This window comes from Scyliorhinus torazame, chromosome 5 (genome assembly GCF_047496885.1).
Source record: "Scyliorhinus torazame isolate Kashiwa2021f chromosome 5, sScyTor2.1, whole genome shotgun sequence".
Taxonomy (NCBI): domain Eukaryota; kingdom Metazoa; phylum Chordata; class Chondrichthyes; order Carcharhiniformes; family Scyliorhinidae; genus Scyliorhinus; species Scyliorhinus torazame.
In genome coordinates this window covers 160,188,120-160,194,756 of record NC_092711.1, presented here as the reverse complement: position 1 = coordinate 160,194,756, position 6,637 = coordinate 160,188,120, and the positions used below count along the sequence as shown (strand labels likewise).

At 46.5% G+C, this 6,637-nt stretch overlaps 1 protein-coding gene across 1 annotated transcript in view; it reads right to left on the bottom strand.

The window, feature by feature from the left end:
* Window positions 1–6,637, bottom strand: part of LOC140422190 (uncharacterized) — an 81,495-nt gene that overhangs the window by 64,240 nt on the left and 10,618 nt on the right. The gene's annotated exons all lie outside the window — the stretch shown is intronic.

Below are 6,637 nucleotides of genomic sequence, written 5' to 3'. Positions count from 1 at the left end.
TCAAAGATGCCAGACAATGCTTGGAATACGAGCATTAGCAGGTGATTAAATCTTTACAGATCCAGAGACGGGGTAACCCCAGGTTAAAGAGGTATGAATTGTGTCAAGCAGGACAGTTGGTAGGATTTCGCAGGCCAGATGGTGGGGGATGAATGTAATGCGACATGAATCCCAGGTCCCGGTTGAGGCCGCACTCATGTGTGCAGAACTTGGCTATAACTTTCTGCTCGGCGATTCTGCGTTGTCGCGCGTCTTGAAGGCTGCCTTGGAGAACGCTTACCCGGAGATCAGAGGCTGAATGCCCTTGACTGCTGAAGTGTTGCCCGACTGGAAGGGAACATTCCTGCCTGGTGATTGTCGCGCGATGTCCGTTCATTCATTGTCGCAGCGTCCGCATGGTCTCGCCAATGTACCACGCTTCGGGACATCCTTTCCTGCAACGTATGAGGTAGACAATGTTGGCCGAGTTGCACGCGTATGTACCGCGTACCTGGTGGGTGGTGTTCTCACGTGTAATGGTGGTATCCATGTCGATGATCTGGCACGTCTTGCAGAGATTGCCATGGCAGGGTTGTGTGGTGTCGTGGTCACTGTTCTGAAGGCTGGGTAGTTTGCTGCAAACAATGGTTTGTTTGAGGTTGCGCAGTTGTTTGAAGGCAAGTAGTGGGGGTGTGGGGGTGATTCCCAAGATGTTCATCTTCATCGATGATGTGGTAAACACTGTGAAGAAGATGTCGCAGTTTCTCCGCTCCGGGAAGGTACTGGACGACGAAAGGTATTCGGTCGGTTGTGTCCCTTGTTTGCCTTCTGAGGAGGTCGGTGCGGTTTTTTGCTGTGGCGCATTGGAACTGTCGATCGATGAGTCGAGCGCCATATCCCGTTCGTACGAGGGCATCTTTCAACGTCTGTAGATGTCTGTTACGCTCCTCCTCGTCTGAGCAGATCCTGTGTATACGGAGAGCTTGTCCATAGGGGATCGCTTCTTTAATGTGTTGAGGGTGGAAGCTGGAGAAGTGGAGCATCGTGAGGTTATCCGTGTGTTTGCGGTAAAGCGAAGTGCTGAGGTGACCGTCCTTGATGGAGACGAGTGTGTCCAAGAATGCAACTGAATTTGGAGAGTAGTCCATGGTGAATCTGATGGTTGGATGGAACTTATTGATGTCATCGTGTAGTCGTTTCAGTGATTCTACACCGTGGGTCCGAAGGAAAAAAATGTCATCGATGTATCTGGTGTATAACGCCCTCATAGAAATGTTCCAGCACAGAAGGCCATTCAAACCATCTTGTCCGTGCCAGCCCGAGGACTCCCAGGTGCCCTTTCTAATCCAACCTTCCTGCACCCGGTCCATAGCCCTGTAGCTCAGAGCACTTAAGGTGCAAGGCCAGGTACTAAGAGTTTAGGGTCTCTGCCTCCTCAAACTCGTGCAGCGAATTCCAGATTCCTACTAACTACCCTCTGCATAAAAAAGTTCTTCCTCATGTTCCCTCGACACTTTCTGCTTCTTATCTTGAATCTATGTCCCCTGGTTCTAGAATTCTCCACCAAGGGAAACAATTTTATCCTGTCCACTCTATCTCTCCCCCTCATAATTTTGTACGCCTCAATTAAGTCATCCATCAGCCTTCGTTGTTCCAAGGAAAATAACCCCAACCTAGCCAATCTCTCCCCGTAGCTACAAGTTTTTCTAGGCCCAACAATACGTGTACTTGTACACCAAGATCTCTCACTTCATCTACCCCTCTTCATACATTCCCATTTATTGTGTACTCCCTACAACTGTTTGACATCCCTAAATGCATGACCTCACACATCTCTGTGTTAAATTCCATCGGCCACTTTATCACCCACTCCACCAATTCATCTTCATTCAGGAGATTGTATCTGTCCTCTACACAGTCCACCACTCGGTCAATCTTTGTGTCGACTGCACATTTCCCAATCGTGTTTCCACGTTCACGTCCAAATCGTTAATCTATAACACAAACAGTAAGGGTCCTAAAATCGAACCGTGTGGAACATCACTTGAAACAACTTTCTAATTGCAAGGGAAGCCATTACCCTTTGTTTCCTGTTCCTAAGCCAACTTTTTATCCAGTTTGCCACATACCTCTATATCCCATGGGCTTTCACTTTCTTGACCAATCTGCCAACTGGGACTTTGTCACACGCCTTGCTAAAATCCATGCATACCGCATCCACTGCACTACCTCTATCAACCTTTCTTGTTTGTCACTTGCTCAAAGAATTCAATCAAATTTGTGAGGCAAGACCTTCCTGTAACAAATCCATGCTGACTATCCTTGACTAGTCCATGCCTTTCTATGTGACAGTCAATCCTATCTCTCAGGATTGATTCTAGTAATTTGCCCACCAATACACAAGACTAACTGGCCTATAATTGTTTGACTTTGTGATAGGGAAAGTCTGAGAATCCATTATTAAGGTTACAGTAGGTTACTTATAAAATCATAATGTGATCAGGCAGAGCCAACATGGCTTTGTGAAAGGGAAATTGTGTATAACTAATCTGTTAGAGTTTTTTCATGCAATAACATTCAAGGTGGATAAAGGGGAACCGGTAGATGTGGCAGACTTTAAATTCCAGAAAGCATTTGATAAGGTGTCACATCAAAGGTTACTGCACAAGATAAGATGCCATGGTGCGGGGGGGTGGGGGGGGGGGGACGTATTTACACGGATAAAGGATTTGTTAGCTAACAGGAAGAAGAGTAGGGATAAATAGATCCCTTTCTGATTGTCAAGCTGTAACTGGCGGAGTGACACCGGGATCAGTGCTGGTTCCTCAAATATTTACAATCTACATCAATGAGTTAGATGAAGAGATCAAATATATGAAAGTTAAATTGAGCAATGACACCAGGGTAGAGAGGAAAGATGTCAACAGGAGGTGGAGATTCTGCAAATGGATGGGGCCAGGTTCAGTGAGTGAGCAGACATCTGGCAGATGGAGAATAACGGGAGTAAATGTGACCTTGTCTGTTTTGGCAGGAGGAATGGAAAAGCTGTATATTAGTCAAATGGAGCGAGATTGCAGAACTCTGAGGTACAGAGGGATCTGGGTGTCCTGGTACAGGAATCACAAAAGCTTAGTGTGCAGGCACAGCAGGTGATTGGGAAGGGAAATGGAATATGGACATTTATTGCAAAGGGAAAGGATTACAAAAGAGGGGAGTTTCACTGCAGCTGTACAGGGCCTTGGTGAGACCACATCTGGAATACGGTATACAGATTCAGTTTCCGTATTTGGGAATAAAGATATAATTGCTTTAGAATCAGTTCAGAGAAGGTTCACTTGACCCAATCCTGGGATGAGGGGCTGATTGGATGAAGAAGTTGAATAGGTTGGGCCCAATCCCACTGGAGTTTGGAAGAATGGGAGGTGATCTTATTGAAACATGGAATATTCTGAGGGGACTGGACAAGGTGGATACCCAGAAGATGTTTCCCCTTGTGGGGGACAAGGGAACTCAGAGGCAGATTTTAAGAATAAGAGGTTTCCCGTTAAAGACAGAGATGATGATTTTTATTTTGTGCCTCAAGAGGGTGATGAGAGTGGAATTCTCTTCCCAGACAGCAGTGGATCATTGGCTCACTGAATCTACTCAGGGCTGAGTTCCACAGATTGTTGACAGACGAGTCCAGGGTTATGGGGGTGGGAGCAGACAGGAAGGTGGAGCCAAGACCACAGTCAGATCAGCCACGATCTTATTGAATGGTGCAGCAGGCTTGAGGGGCCGAATGGCCTACTCCTGCTCCGAAGTCCAATGTTCCCCTGTTGCTTTGCAAACTTCAAACTACCATCAGGTCACCCTTCAGTCTTCTCTATTCTAGGGAAAAGCCCCAGCTTTTCCTGAGGGTGAAATGCTCTTAGTTCTGCTATTATTCGTGTGAATCTTTGTTACACCTTCTCCAGTGCCTCGATTTCCTTTTTCTGAATGGAAATCATAAATGTTGTCAGTGCTCCCAGTGTAATCTAACCCTGGTTCTAAACAACATAACCCTGCTTTTCAATTCTCTCCCTCCAGAATGGAACCCTATATATGGGCCCCACATCGCAGGAAAGATGTGAAGTTCTCAGAGAGATTGCAGGGAAGATTGACGAGAATGGCACCAGGGATGAGGGACTTCAGTGAATTGGAAAGACTATAGAGGCTGAAATTTTCTCTTTAGATCAGAGCCATAAGGACAGAGAAGGAGGCCATTTGGCCCATCGAGTCAATGCCAAATTTCTGTAGAGCCAACCAGTCGGTCCCACTGCTCTATTCTCTCCCCCAGCCCCACAAAGTGAAATTGAGTGAGGGGTCGGAGAGAGTTTCCCTCCCGCTCGAGGTGTGGGCTGGAAAAACCCTGGGGGAAGCCCTACTTCAGGTTTTCTTGCTAATTAGTGAACATTCAATTAAATTCAATGACTGGCTGTGGATTTATTTTGAATTTGATTGTTACACTTCTCCTGTTTTTATTCCTGTTCTGATTACGCTCTGGGTAAGGATGGTTGACAGGTGACAGGATGGGAAATTGTGGTTTGGGTCTTCACTGACCAAATGTTTTATTGATCTGAACTGTGTAAAAGGGACCAAACTGCAGCAGAAATCGAGCAGAGCTGAGAACAGACGACTTGCTCTGTGGGAACAGGGAGATAAACAGCTCCCAGAGGACAGAGAAAACAAGAGTGCCTGGAATCCTAGACAACACCTGGGTATCAAGGCCATCATGTTTTCACTGCTTGGCATGGGAATGCTGACTCCCCGTACCGGGGACGGAGCGTGGGGAAGACAATTGTTTGCGAGTTTGACGTGGTTTGGGCGGGTACAGACGGTTCAATGACAGGCTTTATAATTGGTCCGTTCAAATGTTAGCTCAGCAATGATTGGGTTAAATCTGTCTCCATAGACTTTGTGATGTAATAAAGTATAAGAAGGGATTCCCCGAGCACAGAGATTTGTTGAGGTTTTACATATTCCACTGGCTGGGACCATGGCATCTGGGGCAGAACAGGGAGCATTAACCTGGAGATGGTGCTTCCACCCAGAGTGTAATGGGAATGCTGCTGCACTTTGATACTACTGCTCAGACATTAGCATGTGTCAGCTCTTATTTATACTGAATAACATCTAACCACTGTCACCAATAAGGGTTATCACTGTGAATCATTTCAGAGTTTGGGGAAGCGGGTGTTAAGGGTCGATACATACAAATTAGGAGAAGTGGGCCATTCGGCCCCTCAAGCCTGCTCCACCATTCAATAAGATCAGGGCTGATCTGATTGTGGTCCCAACTCCACTTTTCTTCCTTCACCCTTTCACTCCCTCGTCAATCAAGAATTTATCAAACTCAGCCTTAAAACCTATTCACTGCCCCTGCCCCTCCACTCTCTTGGGAAGAGAGATCCACAGTACCAGGGCCCTTAGGAGAACAAATATCCTCATCAGCATCTTAAATGGGAACCCCCTTGGGCTGGATTCTCCGCCTTGCCAGCAGCGCACCCATGCTGGGGATTTCCTGGCGGCATGGGGCTGCCCACAATGGGAAACCCCATTGACCGGCTGGTGAGACGGAGAATCCCGCAGCCAGCGGGGCGCACTGCACCAGAAAACTGAATCACAGCCCCGGTTTTTAAACAGTATCCCCGAGTTCTAGTCTCTGCCACAAGGGGAAACATCCTCCCAGCATTCTCTCTGTCAATTCCACTCAGGACCTCGTGTTTCAATAAGATCCTCTCTCATTCTTCTCAACTGCAATGGATACAGTCCCAACCTGTCAAACCTGAGGATAACCCCCTCATTCCAGAATCTGGGGGTCAACCTCTTATGAACTGCTTCTAATGCAACTATCTCATTTCTGAAATAAGGAGACCCAAACTGTACGCAGTGCTCCAAATATGGTCTCACCAAGGCCCTGTACAACTGCAGCAAAACATCCCGACTTTTATGTTCCAGTCCCCTTGCAATAAACAACAATATTCCATTGTGCTTCCCAATCACTGGCTGTACCTGCAAACTAATTTACTGAGATTCCTGTATCAGGACACCCAGATCCCCCTGTACCTCAGAGTTCTGAACTCTTTCTCCATTTCTATAATATGGTGTTTTATTTAATCCTTCCTGCCAAAGTGGATACGTTCACATTTTTCCACATTATGCTCCATCCTTAACATTTTTGTCCATTCACTTAACCTATTTGTTGTCCTTTGCAGACTCCTTAAGTCCACGTCACAAATTACTTTCTGACCTATCTTTGTGTCATCAGCAAATTTCGCTGTCAAGGACGTCATGGTGGTGCAGTGGTTAGCACTGCTGCCTCACAGCTCTGAGGACCCAGGTTTGATCCAGGCCGGGTCACTGTCCATGTGGAGTTTGCACATTATCCCCGTAATTGTGCGAGTCTCACCCCCACAACCTAAAGGTGTGCAGGATAGGTGAACTGGCCACACTAAATTGCCCCTTATGTGGAAAAAAAAGAGAATTGGGTACTTTAACTTTATTTTTGTATAAATTAGCCGCCATGCATTTGGTTCCATCATCCAACTCATTATTATCGATTGTAAATAGTTGTCAATAGCACTGATCCTTGTGACACTCCACTTGTCACATCTTCCCACCCCAAACATGACCCTTT